The sequence below is a fragment of the Grammomys surdaster genome, unplaced genomic scaffold (assembly GCF_004785775.1).
Source record: "Grammomys surdaster isolate TR1022 unplaced genomic scaffold, NIH_TR_1.0 126531, whole genome shotgun sequence".
Taxonomy (NCBI): Eukaryota; Metazoa; Chordata; class Mammalia; order Rodentia; family Muridae; genus Grammomys; species Grammomys surdaster.
This window is the reverse complement of record NW_021621323.1, coordinates 18136847-18162938: the sequence shown is the minus strand read 5'-3', so window position 1 is coordinate 18162938 and position 26092 is coordinate 18136847. Positions and strand designations below refer to the sequence as shown.

General features: G+C 43.4%; 3 long non-coding RNA genes across 3 annotated transcripts in view; 1 reads left to right on the top strand and 2 right to left on the bottom strand.

Annotated features, from left to right (window-relative positions):
• Positions 1 to 4167, bottom strand: part of LOC114614853 — a 5176-nt gene extending 1009 nt beyond the window's left edge. The window contains exon 1 of the long non-coding RNA XR_003710388.1: positions 4054 to 4167. This is a non-coding gene — a long non-coding RNA (uncharacterized LOC114614853). The remainder of the gene's footprint in view (positions 1 to 4053) is intronic.
• A 2145-nt stretch (positions 4168 to 6312) lies between these two features.
• On the bottom strand, positions 6313 to 7996 carry LOC114614879. Its single transcript, XR_003710393.1, has 2 exons — positions 7847 to 7996; positions 6313 to 6660 (listed from the first exon to the last, which is right to left on the bottom strand). It is a non-coding gene; the product is annotated as an uncharacterized LOC114614879 (long non-coding RNA).
• Positions 7997 to 13148: 5152 nt separating this feature from the next.
• Positions 13149 to 20831, top strand: LOC114614865. Its single transcript, XR_003710390.1, has 3 exons — positions 13149 to 13279; positions 18560 to 18736; positions 20564 to 20831. It is a non-coding gene; the product is annotated as an uncharacterized LOC114614865 (long non-coding RNA).
• The last annotated feature ends 5261 nt before the right edge of the window (positions 20832 to 26092 follow it).

The following is a 26092-nucleotide window of genomic DNA, read 5'->3' as shown; positions in this document are numbered from 1 at the left end:
CACACACACACACACACACACACACACACACACACACACACACACACCTTTATTGCAAACAATCAGGAAGAAGGAAGATAAATGATATGCTTTTATGAGTCTACCAATGAGACCTCTCATTCTAGAACGAACTAGATACTGTCGTCCTCCTCCACTAGGGGGAGCCCATGAGACAAACAGCATCCAGGGAACTCTGGAATTTTCTGCTGAGTTGTTCCCCATATCTTTAAATAAGCATAGAAAAACAAAGGTTAAAATAAATGAGTGTGTGTTGGGGGGGGGTGGTCCTCCTGCAAAATCCTGGTGAAGACTGAAAGCATTTTATCTACTCTAAACTCATTCTACTAAGTTAACAAACTTCTCAGATCATTTCTGTGACAGAGCTATCAAATCAAGTGTGAGGAGAGTCCTTTGGCTGAACCAGCCCAATTGGGGTCATGCACAGAAAATAACGTTACAATATATAATATTGTTCCTGTAAACCTATTAGGATGAGACTTGCCTCCGGAGCCAAGGGGGCATACAAAACTCTCTTCAGGGCTGGAGAGATGGCTCAGTGGTTAAGAACACTGACTGCTCTTTCCAGAGGTCCTGAGTTCAATTTCCAGCAACCACATGGTGGCTCACAACCATCTGTAATGAGATCTGATGCCTCTTCTGGTGTGTCTGAAGATAATGACAGTGTACTCATATACAATAAATAAATATTTTTTTTAAAAAAACCCTCTTCTCAGATGAAGAAATAATCTTGAGTTTTTCCAGTCCTCTTAAACCACATTAATGTTTCTTTGTTGACAGAAATCAATAGATCAAAAGATATGCCAAGCTTTCTAAAAGGCTGAAATGGTAATCTTCCTTAGTTGATACAGAAAAGGTTAAAAGTCTTGGGCCTCCATTTGTTTGGAATCCAAATGGATCACTGGTATCCATTAAAGTCTAAAGAAATTCAAGAATTGCCACCGTTTATAAAGCATGTAACTAAATAAAGACTTAGACATCTATGTACCAGTGCTTAACCCTCTAGTCTTACCATTTGAAAAATAATAAATGAACTTAAAGATCTAGCCAAGATTTATAGGTAATTAATAAAATTGTAAGAGGCTGTAGAGATGAGTCAGAGGCTGAAGCATTGGCTGCATCAGCATGAGGGTCTGAATTTGATGCTCTGGGGTCTACACAGGATACCAGAAACCATTCAAGAACCTGGGACTCTTGTAAAAGAGCTGAGTGTGGCTGTGTGAGCCCATAATCCCAGAACTGGAGAAACAGAGACAGGGGGATATCTGGGGCTTGTTAGCAGGCCAACCTAGCCAAATTGGTAAACTTCAGTCCAGTGTTTCAAGCAATAAGGTGGAGAGAAGTTGAAGAAGACACCTGATGTTATTGTCTGGCCCAGTACTCAAGGCATGTGCGCCCTCCTGTATACACACACACACACATACACATGCACACACACATACACACGTACACACATACACAAACAAATAATAAACTAACTGTGACACAAAGATTTCCTATCACCCTAACCCTCTACTGTTTTATTGTCCCATGTGCCTCTAATTCAAAATGGTTCATAGTTACTGAACTCTGCTTGATTTGCTATGGAATTCCAGTTGAGAAAGTCAGTTTTGTCTTTTCCTGGAAAGGTCAACAGCACACCCAAACAGCAATGACGCAAAGCTCCACTGAAGCTATCATTCTCTCACTCCCCTAATCCTACTCCCACCCCCCACCCCTACTCCTCACTCCCACCCCCCACTACCCACCCTACTTCACACTCCCCACCCGCAGCATTGAATGGGGACTGAGCATTCCAAGTTTTCTCTGGCCCGTAACCAAAAGACAATCGAGGCTCTTTCGGACTTGTGGGGTGATGGAGATTCTGGGTCCTACATGTTTCCTCAGCAGCCTCATCTTTCTCACTAGAAAGAACCACAGCCTTTGCTCTGGGAAGAGTATCATGGCAGCCCTTTAACCAAATGACATTGGCCTCTGACCCTAGTTTTAAACTTCTCGTGTTATGCTAAGTCTGTTAAGCTTGTTTGTCCATATATGATAATCATGAGCTTTTACGCCAGGGCCTGGGGATGCTATGTCCTCATATATTATACTGTGCAATTAGATCGAATAGCCAAGGCATGTCTAAATTATTTAAAAGCACTGTCCGAAGCAACCACATTGGCAGAAGTTTCATCCAAGGTGGCTTTAGGAATAAATCTTTTTAACAAGTCTCCACATTCTGTGGAAAGTCTGTTAAAACACAAATAGCCTTTTTCAGTCAGTAGACTAGCAACTCCTAAAACTCCTCTTCTGCCTCCTTCCAATCTCCATCTGAAGTGTTGCATCTTGGACTACCTCTTTGTTGCCTTTGTCTGGATGATGAACCAAGTCAATCCAATGACATCATCTAAGCAATCACTCAACCATCAGTGGGTCTCAGGTTTTGATTATACAATGCTCAGAAGCATAGTGCATCCTTTATAGGTATCTCATAGATAGGTTTTCTGTCTTTGGTAACAATGAGGTTGGGCTTTGTTTTGCTTTGTTTTTCCCTTTCTCAGCCCTGGAAACACAAACCAGAGCATAGATGTGCTAGGTTACTGCCCTGCTACTGGCCCACAGCCCAGCCCATAATTGGAATATTAATGAGGGTGTGGGTGGGTATTGAGTGCACCAAACTAAGTCCATTTTGTTTTTTCTTTTCTTACTGTATGTGGTTCTGTACCTTAGCAGACTACTATCAAGCAGTGCTTCTCAACCTGTGAGTTACGACCTCTTTGTGGGGGTCAAATGACCCTGTCATCGTGGTTGCAGATCAGCTCTCCGGCATATCAGATATTTACATTACAACTCATGTACATTACAGTCATGAGGTAGCAACAAAATAATTTTGTGGTTGTGTTCACCACAACACGAGGAACTGTATCAAAGGGTCCCAGCATTAGAAAACCCATGGACCACTCCCATAAATGGACTATGGAAAAGGGATTTTATCACTGGACTTTGCTCAGGAGCCATGTGAACTCACAGGCAAACAAATTTAACCCATCTGATCAAACATCCGCTTTTGCAGCCACTGTGGAGCATGTTGGGTCAGCAGAGAATGTGGGTCTCCTACCCCACCTCCACACTGCTTCAGATGCTATACCACGGTTTTGTCTCTCACAGTACTTGCCCTGAAATATTTTGTCACATATTAAGTGGGATGCACTGTGAGAAATCAGTAGGCAATACTGATGTATGACTATCACAGAACACGCTTATATAAACCTACCTACATGGGTAGCCTATACAGGACCTAGACTGCTTGGACTAGCCTAGCTTTCCCTAGGTACAGCATTTTAGTGTATCAATACTGCAGGCAGATGTAAGACAAGTGAGGGTATGTTTGTGTAAACAGAAAGGACACTGGGAAAACATAGACTGAAGCTTTAAGGAATTCAGCAGGAAGAGCAGCTGCCAAACCAGAAGTGCCAGAGAGAGATGAGTGGGGTGGGGGGGGGGGGGGCGAGTGTACGTGGGTGTTCAGGACTTCTGCACTACTGTAGACTTTATAGACACCGTACATTTGCTAGCTTTTCTTTCTTATTTCTCTATCTATTTATTTATGATTCTTCAATAATAAATCCATCTTATTGTAAGTCACTTCTCTCCACTAAAACCTTTTTTTGAACCTTTTAAAAACACCAATAAAATCAAAAGTGTATAGAGTTGCACAGAAATAGTTTCTTTACACCCTTATTCTATAAGCTTTTTGTGTCTACTAAAAAAAAAAAAAAAGGCTCTCATGTAGTCCAGGATAACCTCAGACTTAATATGTAATCACCAGTACTTTTGAACTCCTGATCCTTCTGCCTCTGTCTCCTGAGGGCTGGGATTACTGACATAAACTACCATATCTAACTAAACTTTTTATTCTTTTACTATTTTACTTTAAAAAAATTTTTTTTGGTTAACAATGAAGACACAAGCCTGTAGTTCTACAGGGGTAGACTATCAGTGTTCCTGACCTCCACAGTTCTTTTCACCAGAGTTTTCAAAGCAGTAACTCACACGGAGCTGTCACCTCCTAGGACAACAATGCCTTCTGCTGGAATCTCTCATGAAGGCCTTGCCCGACGCTCTTATTGGAAACGTCAATAAGATGCAGCAGGCACGTGGTGTAATGGTTTGTATATGCTTGGCCCAGGGAGTGGTACTCCCTGGAGGTGTGGTCTTGTTGGAGTAGGTGTGTCACTGTGGGCATGGGCTATAAGACTCTGATCCAAGCTGCCTGGAAGCAAGTCTTCCACTAGCAGCCTTCAGATGAAGATGTAGAACTCTCAGTTCCTCTTGCACCATGCCTGACTGGACTCTACCATGCTTCTACCTTGATGATAATAGACTCTGATCCTGTAAGCCAGCCCCAATTAAACGTTGTACTTATAAGAGCTGCGTTGGTCATGGTGTCTGTTCACATCAGTAAAACCCTAACCAAGATACATGGTGACTGGTTCTTCTCCCAAGATGCTCTCTTGAGGTGCCATGCCAGCAAAGCAGAGAAGTCTTGCTTGGAGAAACATCTTTCAAGGTCTTCCTTTCTGTTGATAAATGTGGCCACACACCTCACCCCTTTCCTGGCAATGTGCTCGAATCACAATATCAAAATGATAGCGTTCCTCCAAACACCACTCTTATCACTGTAATGTGAAAACACGGAAAGACACCATGGCATGGTGAAGCTTTGCTTCACATGTCCCCTACTCCCCTGCCACAGATTTGCTTTTAAACAGACAGCACTCCTTGAACATGTCTCTTAACTCATGAAAATGTTTGGCCTTGGGGTCATATTTCAAAACTTTTGGGGCATATTAAGGGCTACAGAAATTTCTGCTAGATCCTGTGACTCTTCTTGGCCTTCTACTCCTTTGACTCTTCTTTGACTCCCTTAGTTTCTGTTTTCTTGTCTCTTCTTCAGCCTCATGTCCCTCTTCTTGTGCCAACAACTCTTCATTAGTCCCTTCCTCTGGAGCTCCTAGATGTCACCCTCAGCCATGCTTGCTCAGGTCAAGTTTGCTGCTACAGTTTTGCAAGCTCCTCATCCTTGGTAAGCCCTTTAAAATCATTGGCAAAGCCCTTGTCTTCATTCAGATGCCATCCTTACACTCCTTGATGATATCACCTCAAATCCAAACAAGTTACAATCCACTCGTGGAGGTTTTAATCTCTCAAGAATTTATCTGTGTCTTTACATTACAGCGATGGCTTGGGCAAAGCAGAGAGTAGTGTTGGGGGGGGAGGTGTGGGGATATAGCTCTGATATTGTGATGTGAGTGCTAGTAAAGGAACAATGTGTGGGGACATTTTTTAAAGTATAGAATAATGTTTATTTAGGGCATGGGAAGGGGAGTTGAGGTGGTAGAGACAGAGAAAGGCAGAGAGAGGGAGGGAGGGAGGGAGAGAGAGAAACAGAGAGAGAGAGAGAGAGAGAGAGAGAGAGAGAGAGAGAGAGAGAGAGAGAGAGAGAGAAGAGGAGTAGAGGCCAGCCATGAGCATGTGGAGAGAGGGGGAGGGGAGAAGGGAAGAGGGTAAGGGAGCAAGAGAAGAAAAGACAAGAGGTGGGGACATTGTTAACATCAGAGAAACTCTTGAGAGATCTTTCTCCAGGCAATGCGTCTCTATTTTGCCGGCATGGCCACTCAAGAGAGCATCATGAGAGAAGAGCTGAGTTACCATGACTTGCTATTCCTGCCACACACGGGTAGCGTAGGTGCAGTGGCATGCTCCAGAGCCTTAGGAAAACTCACTCTGCCAGATCACAAAGGGTTTCAACATGTAGCCTGCATCAGCCAGACTGTAATCTGTCTTTGGAAGCCTTAAACCCAGTATTGACATGCCCTCCTAAAGGTGAAAGTCCCGTCAGGCATTTAGTTCCAAAACAGAGAGTTTTTATCTACTTTAAACATTTGCTCTAGTAAATAATTTTCCCTTGAAGTCATCTAACCCAGAGTTTCCAAATTTCTTCAACTGTCTTCACGTTGGTATTCAGAGACTTGACATTCTGTACACATTACATAGTGAATAATTCCTTTTTTAAAACCCCATAATTCACCCAGAGTTAATGGTAACGCCAGCATCATTGCTTGATCTAGCCTTTCCTTTCAACGTTGAGGTCATCCTTTGTGCTTTGGTTATGATTGCCGAGTGCTGACAGGGCTATGCTTCCGTGCTTGGTCTTTAGTCCAGATCACTGGAAGCTTCTCCTTAAATGATATAGGCTGTAGTGGAATTTTTCTTGGTCTTGTTGCCTTCTGTCAAGCAGATTATTTAATGATTCCCATTGCTCTTTTTTTTTTTTTTAATCAAGATGACAACTTTGATTGAATGGGGCATGACTGACTGACACTCAGTAACCTTTACTGATTTCCCACCCCCGTAGTCCTTAACTGCTTTTAATTCTGTTTCCAAGTCTATCATTCCTTTCGGTCTCTTGATGGTGAAATTAGCAGTGGGTTTTGAGGTCCTGGTGAACAATACAAGATTAAATCAAGCACGGTGGGAAGTGGGAATGCTGCAATCCAGAGATACCCAACAGAGGAGACGTGCGAGGCTCCTGCCGAGCTAACATAGCCTACTGTTTTACAGGAAGCTTTTTTTTTTTTTCCTGATGTAGAACAGCACCTGCAAAAACAACAATAAAAAGGATATTATACCACATGCATGAAACAGTAGCATAGTCATTTATTATCATTGTCAAGTATTAGCACATTACATAGTTGTGGTTCTCTATTTTTACTTGACGGGCACAGAGTTGAGGTGTTCGTACCAACATCACCACAAATATGTAAGTAATGCTTTCTGCTGCTACTTTAGAATTACTACGAGATGACTGGGTGCCAGGAATTTTCCAGCTCCAGTCTAATCTTCCAGGACCATCATATAACATACACGGCGTATCACTGACGGAAGTCGTCAGTATGTGGGATATGATTGCATGTCCCATAACCAGAGCCCACAGCTCTCCACAGTCAAAACTAGTACCAAACTTGAAAGAAGGTGTGTTAGACTCCTTCAGTAGGGGATTATTCTTCATTTTTACTTTATTTTACGTTGCTTGTTTGCTTTTGAGATCGAATTTTACTATGTAGCTTAGATTGTCCTGGAACTCACTATACAGCCCCAGCTGGCCTCAATCTTGAGGCAATCCTCCAGTCTCAGCCTCCTTATATGTTATATTCAAGCTTGATGGTCTTGAAGATTTGTATGCTGCCATCCTTTGTGAATAATGGTCTGTATGATTAGGATGGTAGAAATGTGATCCAGCATGGTGACGCATGCACTTGGGAGGGAGAGGCAGGCAGAGCTCTGTGAGTTTGAGTTTGAGATCAGCCTGGTCTACAGTGAGAGAAAGAGAGAGAGAGAGAGAGAGAGAGAGAGAGAGAGAGAGAGAGTTGTCAGGACAGCCAGGGCTACACAGAGAAACTCTATCTTGAGAAAAAACAAACAAAATTAGGAAAAATATGAAGAAAACATACAGAATCATTAAAGTAATTTTGTATTATAAATTCATGTATACTCCATCCTGAAACCAAATGAGTCCATTCTGACAAGTGAGACGAACTAGTGTTGGTGCACAAGGTTTTGACCAGTCTCTCAAAACTGAGGAGCAAACGACACATTGCATTTATCCCAAGGCTGCCTTTTTATGTAGCAAAACAGAACTTAGAAATATCCAGACAAACTGTAACCTAATTCGAGAATACATTCTTTAACAAGTAGCTGAGTCTTCGCCAATGATAGCAGATGAGCATTTAGTGAACCATAGACCTCAAACCAATAAAGCTTGCCCAATAAAGCAGTTGCTGACCTGTATCCAAGCAGCCTCGTTCTATATGTGATTTCTGTTTTCTGCCAAATTGTTGAGTAGAACTCTCCAAACTGCCTTTATCCCGAGGGATAGCTGATAATAAATGGACCTTTTGTTCAGCTCCAAGTGATGCTATTAAATGTAATATGCCCAAGGTTTTTCTTCTTAATGAGCAGCCTGGTTTGTTAACGTCACGCAGAACAAGCTGAAGTTGCTGCATTAAGAACATATAGCATACCACAGAGATCTTGGGAACATCCAGAGTCCCTGGTGCAAGCTGGGAGCTGGCTCCTCACTGGCCCATTCAGAGAACTTTGCCTGGGCACTATAAGAAAAATCACCAGGCCTGAAGACCAGCAGAGCCTTGTCAGATATATCAGCAGAGAGACTGTTTACAAACAGAACAAAAACTCCAAAGACTCATCTAGTACCCACCAAGGCTACAAGCAGCTCCCTCGGCACCCAGCTACTCTTTGGATGGCATCCAGGGATCAAAGGTCAGAGGTTGCATAACGTAGCACATGATCCACCAGCCGTGCACAGATACACAATCACCCTTTGGCAACAGGCCTTGGCTTTCATAACCACATTCTTGGATTTGCTCGTGAATTGTTTAAACAGCCACGAAATGAATATCCATGCCTGACGATCCTACTCTGCTAAGGAAAAGTGTGTTGAGTAGTTAAAGGTGCTCAGACAAATGTAAACAGAGATACCTGACCCTGACCGTTACAAAACCGGATAAAGACACAACGATTTGGAAATTGCTGAAGAACATAGCTATATGGTTAAGGATATTTTCAATATTTAGCATTTTCGGCAATATTTAACATGTTCTCAAGAAACAATATAAGCTACTAATTAGAACCAGCAAAAATACACACACACACACACACACACACACACACACACACACAGAGAGAGCTAACCTGAGGGCAACAGGAAATTTAATGCCATAGCCACAGTCAGACTCAGGTCCTAACAGCACCAGTCCTGTCTCCAGCCCACATTCACACTTTGCTCTCCTTTAATGAGAAAGAATGGCGGGAACAGGCAGCAATTGAACAAGGGCCAACACCACAAGTGTATACTAGTCAGGCTCTGCACAAAAGCATGGCATTCCTACAACAGCAAAGCGGGGCTGGAACAGTGGTAGCGCTTACGAAGCTGGGGAGAAACAAACGCTGGAACTGGCTCAGTAGGGTAGGATGGATAGCAAAGCTGAAAAGATGCTGAAGGGGCCTCCAGGAAACCCCGCACCAAGGTCAGGTACATCTACTTCTGAGAGGAGGTGGGGGACCAGACCACAAGCTTTCATGGGATCCCGAAACATCATAATTCCATGAGAAATCCATTGTTTTGATTAATGACGTGAAAAGGCCTGTAGATACAGGCCAAGATGGAAGAACAAGACAAAAAGATCTACAAAAGCTTTAAGAGAAGTGAGACTCTTGGAGAATGCCCATGCCTCTGGGAGCAGATTCACCAACTCAGAAAGGGCAGGGATAGGCTCTTTGTCCAGCTAAGATCGAAAGGCCTGAAAAATAAAACAGGAGGTGGTATTTTGGGGAAGATCAGAGAGATGTTTTTCTCTCCAAGGTTCTTACAGACCCCAGAAAGGTTTGTAGCATTAGAAGTGTTACTATGGCTTCACATGGGCAAACTCACTGGCCTGCTATCACGTGATCCGACCTCATTTCAAGAACGCAACAGATAAACAAAGGGCCATTTATGGTCAGTCAGAGCAGCAAGATGGGTGGTGGCCACTTTGTAAATGATCAATAGCAGGTCAGAGAGAGGAGACTGGGATGGGGTTTTTCAAGAGATTCTTAACCTCCATGTCTTCCCACCCATAGGCATATGTTGCCAGGAGCACTCACACAGATCTTGAGGTTAATTGACAGCCCCAAACAAGGCCTTCATTATAAAACCTCATTATGAGTTCTGCTGAGTTGGCCCAGGAGCCCCGCAGAGCAGTGCTGGCTCTGCCTTCTTCATTTCTTCACTCTTCTCCGCCCAAATTTTGTCCATCCGCGATTCTTGGTGATGGTGTTTTATGTAACCACGGGCCTCTCACTACTTAGGACTTGGTGTGATTAATGGTCTTAGGAACACTGCCCCTTGGCACTGTTGTGGAAAACAAAAAACCAAACCAAAACAAAAAAACTAAGACCAAAACCCCCCAGAAAGCAAAAAATCCCAATAAACAAAACAAACAAAAAAACTCACAACTTTCACCTTTGAAGGAAATAAAAGATTTTATTCTGGAGCCAAATGTCACTGCCCAGGATCCAGGTTTCCCCAGATACCGTGTTCCACAGTGGATGAGGTTTCTTGAGCGATGTTATTAGTTACAGATCAAGGTCATAAATCAAAGGACTTTTGGAATACATGAGTGGGGGCCGCGGGCGGGTGGGGTACAGCAAGCAGGGAAACTGCTCTGGGTTCCAGATGTTGTCTGATGATGTTCTTAGCTTTCGGTTGTGGAAAGCACTAGCTTCCTTGGATTACATTTTAAAGGCTTTGGCAGTCTCATTTGAGGTGGCAGTCTGATTTGAGGTGGACAGTAGAAGGATTCAAAGTGGCCCAAGATACAATGGCTCTGGCCTGCAACCTCCTGCTTCTAACCAAGCCAGTACATCTCATGAAGCCTGCCAGTCTCCTGTCTGTCTGTCTGTTTATCTGCTTACAAGACCCCTCCACCATTCCCTTCCTCCTCCCTCTCTCTTGCTATTATTCTTTTGTTCCTAACCACCATTTCCTTTGGATTAGGCAAGCTTCTATATTTACTTCAAGATGATAACACAAAATCAAAGACATTTGGGTCTCTCTCTCTCTCTCTCTCTCTCTCTCTCTCTCTCTCTCTCTTCCATTGGACTACAAGTCACAGAATGGAAACTGTGGCGTAGAGTTGGCTCTACTCTTTTCCATAATAAAGAAGTTCAATCATTTGGTCCCAGAGAATCTTTTTTGTAGCTTTCCCCCTCCCCCATCTCACTCCCACCCTCATCCGGCTAAGGACTTCACTTGCCAGCACCTTTTCCAGTGCTAACTCAGACCCCTGCTTTCTGTCCACCATCCCTACCAGCGCTACACTGGTTCTGAGCCTGGCTTTATTGCTAATGACACCTCTATTTATAATGTATCCCATACATTATGCCCAGCTTAACCTTTAGTAAACTGTACGTGTGTGTGTGTGTGGTTTTTTTTTTTTTTGATAGCTTATGTTTATTTCTTATGAGCCTCATCTTTTAGAGACCATTGTTTGAGATCACAAAGCTGTGCGACCTCTAACAAGATCTTGAATCCTTCCCACCTGTCTCTAAGTTCTTACTCAGGGCCACGAAGCAGCCACGCCTAAGACATGGTTGCCATTCTGTGGGGCACATAGTCCAGTTGGAGAAGGAAGGAAGAACGGACCAAATGGTTATGATTCCATGTGGGCGTAAGAGGTAAGTGGAGAAGACACACCTAATCTAGAGGAAACAGATAGCTAAGCCAGTTATTAAGAACAAAAAGAATAACCAGAGGGAGGGGGAACTGGGCGATGGCAAGGAAGCTATTTTAAAACCACAAGAGTAAGAAAGACGCTCGGACAAGTTTTCTGAGGTGCATAGTGTGGCTAGACGTGGAGATGTAGAAACAGAGGAGATCGTGACAAATAGAACCACATCCTGCTGGGCTCGGAGTACTGTGCTCTGCAGCTGGCTTTAATCTACCCTGCGCTTTCCTTCTTAAACCGCATTGAATGGAAGAATAAGAAGGGGAGGTTGTGTTAGCTGCAGATTCCCGAGCTCTGCATGAAGAAGTTCAGATTCAACAGGTCAGAGACTAAGTCAGGAATCTGTATTTCTCACCGCCCCTCCCTTCTCAGGGTGATATAGCCGATTGGCTAGGCGGTTCCTTTGCAAACACAGCTGTAGGTAGCATGATCAGATCTGTTTGAGAAAAGTCACTCTAGCAGAAAGTTCCCTGGGTACCTGCTCACTCAGCAAGAGACCCTAATCCTTTGATAATCCTCCCATAACCCTCTCTGTGGCTCAGGGGCTGCAAAGCTTAGGACAGGCTCTGAAAGGAAATCTGCTAACAAGAGGCTTCTGAGAAGACCGTGTCTGAGTGGTCTTGAATTATATTTTAGATCTTTTATATTCCAAATATAGATGTAATACGTATGCGGTGAAGGTGGCTGGCCGTGAACGATCTGACACTGGATCCTCTGAAGGGGATTCTGGGTTCTGGAGGATGGGCTGTACTGAACTGAAGCACAGAGCCTGGAGCCAACGATCCCTATTCCATCTAGTTGGGCTGCAGGAGCTCTTAGCAGAACAGAACCTGTGCTCGTTAACACAAGTCCAGGGGGTATTTGGGTGCAGGCCACAAAGCTATTTACTCCGAAATACCAATTATATCATGTTAGAGAGCCGAACCCACTTGGACTAACGGAGTCTAATTTCTTGCAGTCAGTGATTAAATACACTGATAACTAGTTCGTTTTGGCTACAATCATAGCTTTCTGACCAAGCCTGTAGGTCCACTTTTTGAAACAGCACACCAGGAGTTTTCAACCCTTTGCCACATCACTTGTCATTTTTAAATTTCACACTAGAGAACCACGTGATCAAGTTACCAAATAGAAGGCAAAAAAAAAAATCTCATGTTTTAAGTAAGTTACAATTTTGTGTTCGGCTACATTTATAGCTCTCTGTGGCTGCATGTAGACCATGGGCACAGTATGGACGAGCCTATACCATGGGGTTAGAGTTTCACAAACTTAGCCTTCTCTTAACCTGGTCATTCTCGGGAAGAAAGCCAGGCCACTGGACACCGACTGATGACGGACACGGCAAGGTGATGTCCATCTTACTTGGTCTTGCAACCTCCATCCACTTCACAGTTCAGGTCTTCTGATGCTCAGGGCTCAGCTTCTGTCTCAGCTTCATTGGACTATTCCACAGGAGGTCTCGGCTCTTCTGAAGGTGGGCAGAACTTTTTAAAAGTAACATTCTACAACCCCAAAAGGGCAAGAATTACATCTTAAGATTCTTTTTTTCCTGGCTCTCTGTGTTAGATTTCTAAGGCAGTGTAAAGAGACAGAAGGCAGAAGAGACAGGCGTCTGGCCTTCAACAGACAGAACTGTGTTTATTAGTGTTCATCAAGAAGGGCAGTCTTTCTTGGGAAATTGAGGGATCTGTCAGAGGGAAAGGCTGGTCGTGACTCTCTATAGTGGTGGGGTGAGGGTTTAGGAATGGAACTGTTGCACTGTAACTCTGTCCTGCTGTCTCTAACCCACATCTTTCTCCTTCCTAAAGTTGTTTGCTGAAAAAGCAAGACAGGTTGTCCCGACAGCCCTTCCTAGGACGACAAAGCTGAGTGTCTGTGGTATTGTAGGAATCCTGTTTTATGACTGATGCATGATATTACCCTGAGCTTGGGTGAGTAGGGCTGGAATCATCACGAGGGTGAGCTGAGACTCTTTGGTTTCTTTTCTCTTTCTCGATTTTAGGATGTATTTATTTATTTAAGGTCACATGTATATGTATGTGTATGTGATGTATAGGTATAGGTATAGGTATAGGTATAGGTATAGGTATAGGTATAGGTATAGGTATAGGTATAGGTACAGCTTGTTTCAGGCAGGAGTATTTGGATTGGGCTGTATCTATGACTGAGCTCAGGGTTCAGTGCAAGACCCCTATGTACCTAACCTATCCAGGTTAGTAAGTCATCTACCACTTTGGCAGGGTCTTAGCCAGCGAGTGACCCAGCCCTGTATTTTACTCTGGGGACATTCAAGCTTGCAAGGTAGCAGGATTTTCATGGTCACAGATAAGAACCTCAGTCTTCAAACCTCCTTAGCTGGGCCTTGCAACCCTTATTCATTCCTAATAGACTGTCTCAGAGAATTTTGTGCAGGGAGTCTACAGTCTCCGAGACTCCAGCCAGCATTCTGTTTCCCATGTGCATAGTGTTCAGTAAAAGACATTTGAACAAGTGCACTTCTGATGAAGAGGCAGGGAGGTGGGCAGTGTAGCACAATGCTCTGTGCCTGACTTGACCAGGATGCCAGGCCAACACCTTATTCACTGAGCACATGGTGTTCTGAGCCATTTGCTCAGAAGCAGAAGCAACCATGGTAAATTCTACAGCCCTGGTCAACAGCAAGCCCACAGTATGGTAGGGGTCACTGCAAGCAGTCAGGTTATACAGTGCTCCAAGATCAGGTTGCCGTCTGGAGAAAGGGCACAGAAGTCAGCTGCTGAATACACAACATACAAGACTAAGCCCAACAAGTCATTTTAAACGTAAGTATAAAAAAAAAGAATTCTGGGAAGTGTTTAGAAAGTAAGTGGATAAATCTAGAAAGATAGTTGCATGGTTAAAGCATTTGTTGCTCTCCTAAGGACCTGGTTTGGTTCCCAGCACCCATACCAGACACTCACACTGCCTGCAACTCCAGTTCCTGGAGACCCAATGTCCTTTTTGGATGCCTTCATGGACACTGTGCATACAAGTGGTGTGTGTGTGTGTGTGTGTGTGTGTGTGTGTGTGTGTGTATACACATATATGTAATTATACATACACAGTCACATCCTGTGTCAAAATTTCACAAAGGTCCCCACAGTTGGTGCTTTTTATAAACAAGCAATTTTAAATTGGGTAGGAACCACTTTCCTCTGACATGAAGGAACCATGGTTCCATTGGCCAAAGTTTGGGCCATACTTGGGCCATTTTCTTCCAATACCAAACAATTAGCAGCCCCCATGGTACTGGGATAGATCAGCAGCCTAGAGCCAGAGTTCCTGTGAAAGCAAACACATTTATTACTCCAACTTCTCTCAGTGAGGGAAGAAGATGGCATGTGCTGGCATTTCCTGTCTGCTTGTATAACTGCTGCCACTCATCTTCTTGACGGCACAGTGCTCCCCACCTCGGCATCTTGAGGTTCTTCTTGCCTGAGAATACGAGCATCTATTTTCAAAAGAATTCCCTCACGTACCTTCACCAGTCAGTTTTTATGAAGACCAAATCCTGGTCATGCACCACAGGATTCGGGTCTTTTCATGGTACTCTCTACCCACCACCTCAGAGTTCTCGAAGCCTCTGACTAGACAAAGAAGAATTCAATGATAAGAAGAGTAACATAGAGCCCTCTGCAAGGACGGCCCAATCCCCTGATCACAGTGGCAGCACAAAGCACAAGTTCCCCTATAGCCCACCCTATGGTCTCTGTCCACCCTGACAGTACCAGCTTTGTGATCAGGTGACCCTCATCCCAGGCCCAGGGTTTAAGTTGGCAGGAGTTCTCTGCCTTGGCAAGCTTTTGCTTACTCACAGCCGGAATCTTTGCAATAGTTAAATTTTAATCTCAATAAAAAAAAAAAAAATCCCTGTAGCCAAGGGGTGGGGGCAGGAATATCAGGAGGCTGGGAGCAGCATCCAGGTATGTGACAAAGGGTGGCATCTGGAATGAAGAGGCAGGTCCTCAGTTGTCCATGCCAGCACTGGGGCCAATAAACTTTATCATTCTGTTTGGACTGGTGCTGGGTTTTTGTGTTTAGAAAAACCTAAAGGCGCTAGCCTGTAGGATGGTGCTGGCATCAGGGTCAGTGAAGATTAACAACCCAAATGTTAAGTTAGGGTCCTCAGCTAAAGTTTCCCTGACTTGGTTAATAAATAAACCAGTGATTAAGCTGCTCCAGCACATTCTATCCTGTAGCCTAGAAAGAACCTTCCTTATTGCCAGCAGACACAAAGACTAGATTAGTAACTCCAGCCTCTGTCCAACCTCATTGTGGCTGTGTCTGCTCTACAGAGTACATGGCAAAGCCACCCTCAACTCCATCCAGGGTCAGCATGGGACCATCACGGAAACTCAGAGGCAAAGGCAGGCCCCTGGAGCCCTGGCATGTGGGACTGGCCCAGGAGGGTTTGGGTGTGTCTGCCAGTGCTCCACCACTGTGCCCACCCTCAAGCCCACTACCTTACACACATTTCTTTCATCACTCTTATGACGATCCCACACCACAAAATTGCTGTTTGTGACCTCTGCAACACACAGGAAATTTATAGCTCAGAAACATTAGATAACAAAAGTAAATTGAAGCTGGGCATGGTGGCACACGTCTATAATCTAGCACTCAGGAGGCAGAGGCAGGTGGATTTCTAAGTTTGAGGCCAGCCTAGTCTAAAGAGTGAGTTCCATGACAGCCATGGCTACACAGAGAAATCATGTCTCTAAAACCAAACCAACCAACCAAATAACCCCAAACAAACAAAAAACAACTCCCCAAACAAAACACCAAAAAACAAACAAACAAACAAGTAAAAGCAAATTGTCAGAAGCAGAGGTCCCAAGTCCCATGACCTAATGTCAGAGACTGAGTTTGTACAGATTACAAAGGCATTTTCCCACAGAGAGATCAGTGAGTGGTATGGTTTTTGTGTGTGTATGAAGATCAATGAATCAAGGAGAAAGATATAAAGGGGCCATGGGAAGGAAAGAAGGCAGGAACCTGTGGGCAGGGACGCTGCAAGACACCTAATCTGTATGTTGAGATCTACTGGAGCATGTATGTGCTGTGAACTGCAGCCAGGCCCCAGCACTCAGGGAGAGAGCAGCAGAGCAGGCAGGTGGTCCCTCATGCAGTTCTTCTGGACCAGCCCTTGTAGTCGTCTTTTCTGATATCTGGGACATGGAAAACTGGGCAGTTCATGATACTTCTGCTATGAAAGCTCTTTTTTTTTTTTTTTGGTTTTTCGAGACAGGGTTTCTCTGTGTATCTCTGGCTGTCCTGGAACTCACTCTGTAGACCAGGCTGGCCTTGAACTCAGAAATCCGCCTGCCTCTGCCTCCCAAGTGCTGGGATTAAAGGCATGCACCACCACCACCACCCAGCATGAAAGCTCTTTAGACTCAAAATCCTTTCAAAAAAGAAGTTGGTCTTTCTTGGTGTTTTGAACATTTTGTTCGGATAATGCTGCAAATTTTGTCATTCTTGTAGAGATTGATTTGTTTTAAACAAATCAAATGTATTTGCTCTTAAAAATAGTGTTTTGAGTGACTTGTTCAGGATTCAAAAAAGAGAAATCCCAAGTGTTTCAGTTACAACCCAGCATTCCAACTGTGAAGCTAGAGCCGTGTGGTTGAACATACAGCCCACACTGTCAGCCCCAGACGGCAGGACTCAACATAGAGCCCACACTGTCATCCCCAGACGGCAGGACTCAACATAGAGCCCACACTGTCAGCCCCAGACGGCAGGACTCAACATAGAGCCTACACCGTCAGCCCCAGACAGCAGGACTCAACATAAAACCCACACCATCAGCCCCTAGACAGCAGGACTCAACATACAGCCCACACCGTCAGCCCCTAGACAGCAGGACTCTCTGTTCCTCCCAGGACCATTGCCCAGAAACTGTCCTTCTAAAATGTCTTCCTGGTTTCATATCCCGTCTCTGTGACAGACCCATATTCTCCTGAGGTGGCCTATGCTCCATCCATTCTTCCAGTGAATGTGCATTAATGCCTGCTAAGTGCCAGACAGATCTCCCCACTGGGATTGTAAGTTCTATGAAAGCTCTTTGCGGTGGATTGACACTGCAGACTCTGGAGACATTACCTGGATCACAGTCCCAGCTTGTTAGATATAGGGCCCTGGGAATATCATTCTGTAGCTTGGTATAGAGGTGGCAGCAGTACCTGGAGGTGGCGCAGCCTCTACTGGGAAAAGTGCATGAGTGTAATGCAGATGATGGCTTTCCTTACGGCCAGGTGTGAGGAGCTGGGTCCCCACATGGCAAGGACCTGTGGGGATATTCATGCAGAATCTCCCGGCCAAGGGAATGCTTGGTTCCCTTTGGTCTTGTATTCGAGTTCTTGGCTTTGCTATCACAAGTCTCTACTTTCACGCTGTCTGTTACAGCCGTTTCCCTAGAATTAGAAAAAGAAAGCTGAGACTATGATCCATTCTTGTTTGTCTCTGAGGATCGTGGAACAGAACAGATCACTGCTTCTCTGTTAGTAATGGTGATGTGGTTGAGTCAACACAAGGCCCTGGTCTGGGTATGTCAGCTAATGTCCGAATGTTCTCTTCCAGTGGGAAGTTAGTTCGAACAACAATTTGCCCACCAGCCTGTTCCCAAAAAATGTTAGATGGTTATCAAAAAGTTATAAAGGTCTTGCTGGATCATTGGCTCCAAGATTTAATAGGAACATGCAGACATGAGCCAAGCAAGGATGACGAACTGACTCAGGGTCCTAGTTTGCTGAGACCACTGGGCATTGGGAGAATTAGATTAGGATACGGGATGCCAATAATTAAATCAGAATTTTCTTGGTATGTGTCTATCATTTCTCTATACTGTGACCACAATTGCTAACAACCATGGTCACCTGGTTATACACCAATGTGCTGAGTTAGATATTAACTGCTTGTTGAAGCTGTGCTTCCTCTTTCTTCATACAGTTCATGGGGTAGCAGGAAACCACAGAAATTGAGGAGGAGGAAGGGAAAAAGTACAGTGTGCACATTACTGTCAACTGTAGGAAGGACTTAAAAGAGACTGTACCTGAGAAAGTGAGAAAATGAATGTGAAACCTTTTCAGCTGTGAAAACACAGATGCCTAGGTAAAGGCGGCCTGAGCTGTCTCAGAGCCAGAGCGTGGGAACTGCCTCTCGGTCAAAGTCTTCTTTTCTGTATTCCACAGGTCGTCCTTCAGGTTCTGAACCCTGCTGGGGCTGGACCTTGCCAAGAATCACATAAGCTCACAGATGAAAAGCACAGCAGTGGTTACAGCTAGCACAAGTTCTGTGTATAAGTCACTTGTAGCATCATCTCGACACAACCCAAGTTAGCAGGAGTGAGCAGACTAATACAATAGAGAGTAAGCACTTCTCCTAACAGTAAATACAGGCTGCTTTAGGGAAACACAAAGGGGCATGTGTAACCCACAAAGATTCACAACCTAAACGAGAATTTTAAAAACCAGCTAATCATAGGAAGGGGATGCAATGATAGGGAGGAAAATGTTCCCGATGGCTTGCAAAGACACAGAGGAGAGGATGCTTGCTTTCTATGATGTGTCCATACAAAACGCAAACCACTAAGAACCATGACTACGTGTCTTCTGTTTTTGTTTGCTTGGCATTGTGACTAAAATGCCTTAGAGAACAATTTAGAAGGAGGAAAGATTTGCTTGATGATTTCAGAATGTTCAGTCCCAAGAAACAAGACACCCACAAAGGCCTGCCCCTAGTCACCTACTTCCTCCTGCTAACCCCACCTCCCCAAATGACCACAACCTTCCAAATCAGCACCCCCAGCTGGGGACCAAACATTCAGAACACGAGCCTGTGGAAGACACTTGATAGTCCAACCATGATACTGTATCCACTGAACCTTTAATGTATAATTCCAGATAATTCAGACTCAGATAGCAAAGGTCAAGTCTAAACTACATTCATCTCCAGCAAGGTCAAAACGGCTCACACATTTTCTTTTGTCTTCAGTGGCAAACAAGCACGCAAGCTTCTCCAAGCAGTAGGTTAATCTCCTGGTTTCTTGGATTTTTGCTACAGGCTCCCTGGGACACAGTGTGGTTGATGCTTTTCACCCCATGCCCCTAGCACAGCACATTACACATAAAAACTGCCCAATAATGTGCTAAGTTTTCACCTGCTGGCTAATTTTTATTTTTTTAAAGAACAATTGCTTTCATGGCAAATGTTCAGATGGGTTCTGCCAATACACGCACTGTTTCTCTCGACATTAAACTCACAAAAGGCAAGTTTGGGCCTGGCTCCAACCTCCAACAGTCTGCTGATCTTCAAGATGAAATCACCACAGAGCTGTGTTGTAGGACCAGCCAGCAAACCTCAGTGCAAACAGAGTAAACATCAGAAGGACCACAAGTAAAGTGAGTTGTGCACAGTGAGAGTGTGCAACAGGAGGGCTCAGGGAACCAGCTGGATCAGTGATTAAATGTCAATTTTTAAAGACACTAAAGGGTTAAGGAATGCTCCCAGCAAGTAATAATTTTTCTTAGAAGGCCGATAACATTTCTTTCTTAATTAAACAAAACAAAAGGATTTTTATCCAGGGATAATGAAAAGAAAGGGATTTTGTAATTCATCTGACTCAATCATTTTCAAACAAGTTTTGGCTGAGAAACTCTTTGTTTAAACCATTACCAAGATGTGTAAACAAGCAAAAGTATCAACTGTTCTGGCAGGGTCAGGGTTGCCCCTCTGACCCTAATTTAATCTACTAAGAACTCAAGGATAGGAGGGGATACTTCATCTAGCAAAAGGCTCATGGTCCAAGCCAAGAGTGAGTTCAGTCCTGAACATCCATGTAAGGAGCCAGGTACAGTCACAGGCATTGTCACCTCAGTGCAGGGAGGCAGACACAAGAGGATTTCTGGGGCTCACTAGCTAGTTGGCCTAATCAGCCAGACTCTGTCTCTGATGGTAGAATTATGTTCTTTATTTTCTTTTTCTTGTCTGCATTTGCGTCTTTTCTATGGTGAACAGATATTATCATAAGAAAGGTGAAGACTTAAAAATGTCAACAGGTAGTAAAGTTATCATCCAGTGACATCTTGCAGTACACTTCATTAACTATGCTCTAAAATGTCATTGCAAAGCCAGAGCTGGTCACCCCAGCTACTCTGTTCTTTCTAAACTGTCTTTTTTTTTTTTTTTTTTTTTAGCAGTTCCTGGAATCAAACCCAGGGCCTGAAGTGCAGTAGGCAAGCATCCTACCATGAGGAATAGTGTCAGTGCAGTCCCTCATGTTTAGGAAGCCAAGACAGGACAACTGTGAGTTCGAAGTCAGTCTGGACAACATGGACACCACATAGTAAGTAAGACCTTGTCTCAAAGAAAAACGTTACTTAAGAATAATTTTTATAGTATAAGGAAATATTTGTTAAGATGTCAAACTTAAGAAACATAGTTGTTGCTGGGTAGTGGTGACACATACCTTTAATCCTAGCACTCAGGAGGCAGAGGCAGGTGGATCTCTTCTGAGTTCAAGGCCAGCCTGGTTTTCAGAGTGAATTTCAGGACAGCCAGGGCTATACAGAGAAACTCTGTCTAGAAAAACAAACAAAAACAAGAAACAGTTGTTGAGGCTATGAATAGTAGTCGAATAAGATATGTATTTTTTTAAAAAAAAATACTTGCATTTGAGTAGTATAGATGTTTTTTCTTCTATTTTCTGCACATTCCAGATATGTTACAAAAATTAGATTATTTTTATAATTGAAATATGGGGGAGGCCAGATGGCTCAGCAAGTAAAGCATTTAGCACATAAGTCTGACGACATGAGCTTGATCCCCAGAACCCATGTGAAATATAGAGAGAGCTGGTTCATAAACATTGCCCACTGACATCCGCATGTGCGCTGTGGTGTGGACTCATACACGTGCCCCTCCATATACATGTGTGTACATACAGTACATTCTAAAACCTAATGCTCTTCCAGTTCGTGTCCTGTTATGTTGCCTAAGCTTGTCTGTAACTCAAGTGATCCTCTTGCCTCAGCTTGTCAAACAGCTAGGGCTATAGGCACGTACGTACCACCTCACCTGACTCAGAAGACAGACGTGTTTAAGGGAAAACGCTGGGCAAGACAGACTCCTTAACAAATCTAGGACCAGATGTCAAGAAAATATATCTCTGAGAACCATTGATCTTGCAGATATATTTTCTTGACATCTGGTTGTTTTAAGAGTAGAGCTCTGGGGCCAGAGAGATGGCTCAGTGGTTAAGAGCACTGACTGCTCTTCCAGAGGTCCTGAGTTCAATTCTCAGCAACCACATGGTGGCTCACAACCATCTGTAATGGGATGCGATGCCCTCTTCTGGTGTGTCTGAAGACAGCTACAGTGTGCTCATATACATAAAATAAATAAATCTTAAAAAAAAAAGAACCATTGCTACAGAATAATAAAAGCTATTATAATTCCAAACACTGACAGAACATATAGCCTATCATTTCTTATATTATCCCAGTGAAAGATCAGACTCTACAAATATCAAGTGCTACTTGTTTAAATTTAAAGAGACTTAAAATCGCTAGTCGTGAGTCTGTCAAGTCATATACAGCTAATCACAGTCATTCTTAGCCAAACATCTTTAAGTTTTATGGGAGCCACGGTCCTGATGGCCCACAGTCACAAGTTCTCATTGCTTCATCTCGCAGAGGTGAAGGATGAACAAAGCCACAGTCAGACTATACTAACAGTTTGTCTATTACAGATCACCTCCCTCTCATCTATGTGACAAGGTGGCTTCACTAGTATCCTAGTAGGACTCAATATCCTAGCTATGACCCTCTATATTCTTACATGTTAGTCACACCATAAAGATCTTCGTATGCCACTTTAATAATATTGAGGCATCCTTTGCCCTAAACAAGACTCTGATGGTCACACATCTACCTCCTTTCATGTGATGCCCAAATTATTTGAAGATTGACGTACTATAAACATAACTTACACTAAACATTACACTGTTAATCCAATACTAGATGCTTAAAATTCCTAATTAAGTGGTCAAGAGCTTACATAAGAACCACTGAGGCCATGCATCCATTTACAACAATATAGCCACCCCAGCTTTAAGCCAAGTGTTATTTCAGAGCCAACATATTCATCCGTGCAGCTCTACACAAAAGTAATACATTTATTCCTTTCCTCCATCACCTATCGTTTTAATACTGCCAAATATTATAATGCAGCAGCTCTCCGGATAGTCTTACATGATCACACGAGTCAATGGGTTCATTAAAGGAATCAGTTTTGCTGGACTCAAACATGTGGGATTATTAACAAATTTCCCTTTACAATCCCAACCCTCACATTGTGCCATAGCACCAGTCTTCCTTTCAACCCCCAATTTTTGGGAAAGACTTTTTTTTTTTTTTTTTTTTAGCTTGGTCTTAGTGCTTGTTAGCACTGTCATGGCAGTGCTACTGTCTCCTTTCTAACTAGGGCCAGATGAAGGCTCACACAGTTTCGACACATCTTCTTACCCTTTATTCACTGTGGTTCTCGTTAAGCCATGTTAGATAATGCCCAAAGTCTTCTTGCAGGATTCCAGATCAAGTCATTTCCTACTGTAATTTTACAAGCCACTTGTGGGTTTAATGTATCTGCACCTTTCCTTTGTAACAACAACCACAGGATAATTTTCCTTGCTTCTGTTCTATGACTGGCATCGGCCTCCTCCATTGGGTTGCAAGTTACAACAGAACAGGGAGCACTGTGCGCTTACTGGGAATTTGCCTGTGTAGCCTCCAGCTGAAATCCTGGATACTTGAGAAATATCTACTGAGTGGCATCTTAAGTAAAGCTGTTTTGCAAGTTTCTCGGTTCTGTCAATTCTACCTTACTCAAGTGTAAGGTAGTGCCTCACACTCGTGCCTCAGACACCAAACCCAAAGCCTCCTTTGGTCCTCCGTTAGACACTCTTGTTCATGCCGATGAAGGGTACCAGTGCTCAAGGAACATGCCTCTCTCTTGTCATCAGACCAAACCGATTTCTTGGCACTTGCCTAGCTCTGTCACAGACCACATCCTTAAGATGGTGTCACTTAGTGACTCTTAGGCATGGAAACAAAATCACTGTAATTGAGGGAGTTAAAATAAAAATAGAGAATTTCAATCTACTTTACCTTATAAGAAAAATACATCAGGTAGCCTCCTAATGCTAGAAACAAGTGTGAGGTCACACACACAAAACAAAATCATTGTTTCAACTAAAGGATCTGGACAGTGCTTTGCTCTTGATCAATAGGGTGCGCTCAGGGAGAGAGAACACACCTGGGTAGTTATTCTTCTGAGGAAGGTGGTGGCGGTGTGTTTTCCCCACTGGCTGGGATCAGATCTCACAGTCTTAATGGGTTAGTCTGAAAAGAGTTGGCCCACAGGAAATAGAGAAAGGGAAAGGTGTCTGGGCTCCAAACAGATAAGGGTCACTGATCCAGACCAGCAAATTCCTAAAACAAAGCAGTGGGCCTTTGATTAAACAAAGACTGCACTGGGTGAGAAGGATCAGAATGTTTGCCAGGCAGAAAAGACTGCTATTTGATATTTCTTGCACTATTGACAACAGGAATTTAAATCCTCAGATGTTGTTTGGTCTCATATATAACAAAAACAAAACAAAAACAAAAATAAACAAAAAAATTGGGTGGAAAGTGTTATCTCTTTCTACAGCAATGAAATCTCCATGGATTTTTTTTTCTTGTCTCCTTTGATCTAAATACTTAGAACTTGTGAGCTGGTTAGGCTTTCAGAATGGCAGAGCTTGTCACAGGGCAAGCAGAGGAATAGGTTTGAAAGGAAAGCGCAAACAGTGCTCTGAGATTCTACCGATGTCAAGGAAAATGAAAAGAACTGAGAGGCACTGGGTGTTAGTGACTCCTCCTACTTACACAGGAGAGTATTAAGGCTCCAAAAACAAAGCTTACAGTGTACCTAAGGAGGAGGCTTAGCCCTCTCTCCCTGAGACAAAAGCGAAGACTCACAATGACCTTGCAACCGAGTTATTCTGGTTTGTATTCCTTTCTTTTGCACCCAGAGGAAATGTAGATTACTTTTCTCTTCACCATGAAGCCTTGGTGTTACTGCAACAGGATCATTAAGTAAAACATGTAAGGCACTGAAACCATATAAATCATGCACAGACACATTAAAGAATTTAAATTACCTGTAATATGGATCAGTAGAGTTTAAAATAAAGCATGTAGGTTCCTCTGCCCACCTGCCCGTCGTTGTTTGTTTTGAAGTAGTTTTCTCATTACATAGCCCAGGCTAACATCGGATTCCTGATCCTCCTTGCCTTAGCCTGCTGAGTGGAGGAACTGTAAGTCTGTGTCAAAGGGTCTACAGATGCACATCTCAGAAACATAATGTGAAGCCTGCTGTGCATTCCTCTTATGAATCTGTCAACCTGTGATAGCTAGGTTGTGACAGGAGAGGGTAGAACAGGATAACAATTTTGAGGGCTAGAGATGTTCACTGTCAGAACGCACGTGTGAGCTTTCGACTTCAGCATCATAAATAATAGTTCTCACTTACGGAGCGTTTCCTATAAGCCCAGTTCTGAACTAAGAACTCACCAGACCTTCTCTTAGTCATTCATCACAACTACCTACCCAACAGAGGATCTGACGTCCTGTGGCCTCCAGGGGCCCTGAACATACACGGTGCCCATAAACTCATGGAAGAAAACACACATACACATAAATAAACAATATTTTTATATGTTTGTTTTGAGACAGAGTTTCTCTACATAGCTCTGGCTGTCCTGGGGTCTCCCTATGTAGATCATGCTGGCCATGAATTCACAGAGATTCACCTACCTCTGCCTCGTAAGTGTTGGGATTAAAGGGGTGTGCCATCACTGCCTGGAGATTTTTAAAAATAATCCCAGGATCTAGGAGAGATCATTTTAGAGAGAGAAATAAATTTAGGAAGTACAACCACTAAGTTTTAACCAAATATTTACACGAACTTAAGAATATAATCAAAAGTCTAACAATGACCACAAACAATTCAGAAAAGAATCAGTTGTTTATATTCAGTAAGGACATGCCGGGACTGCTTCTGGGAAAACTCTTCTCATCCATGGACTCTTGTTCATTGGATGTGCACAAATATGTACTTAACATTAACCTCACTTTTTCTGGAAGGATCTTCTAGCCTTTCCTGTTTCTTACTAGTTTACCAACTCAGATTCATTTTTCTTTTGAGATTTTGCCCCCTTATAATGAAAATCGCATTTGGCTCTAACATACCTGACTCGTTTCAACAAAAGTTTAAGTTTCCTGTGTAAAACTTAATAAATGGTCAGCTTGCTATTATACTCAGCCAACCCCAGTGGAACGGTGAAGAATCACAGCTTGTGGAAGAGAGAGTCATAAAGCGTTGTCTGTTACCATCTGTTCCTTGTGCTTAACTTACGGGGAAACTAACTGCCCCGTGGTGTTCTTATTGTTTAATATTTCATGGACTTAGCCCTTTCTCTTGAAGGATTAGGCTTCTGAGAGGAAAAAATTAAAGTTGTGTTCTCTGATTTCATACAGCACCAGCAAATAGGGTAAATCAACACGCTGAAAGAAAAATGATCAGTTTGGGGGGAAGGCTCTTGTGCAAAGCAAAGGAAAAAAAAAGAGCAGGGCGCGGGGAAGGAGGCACTCGCCCATTCCCGTCGGGTCCTAAGAAATAGA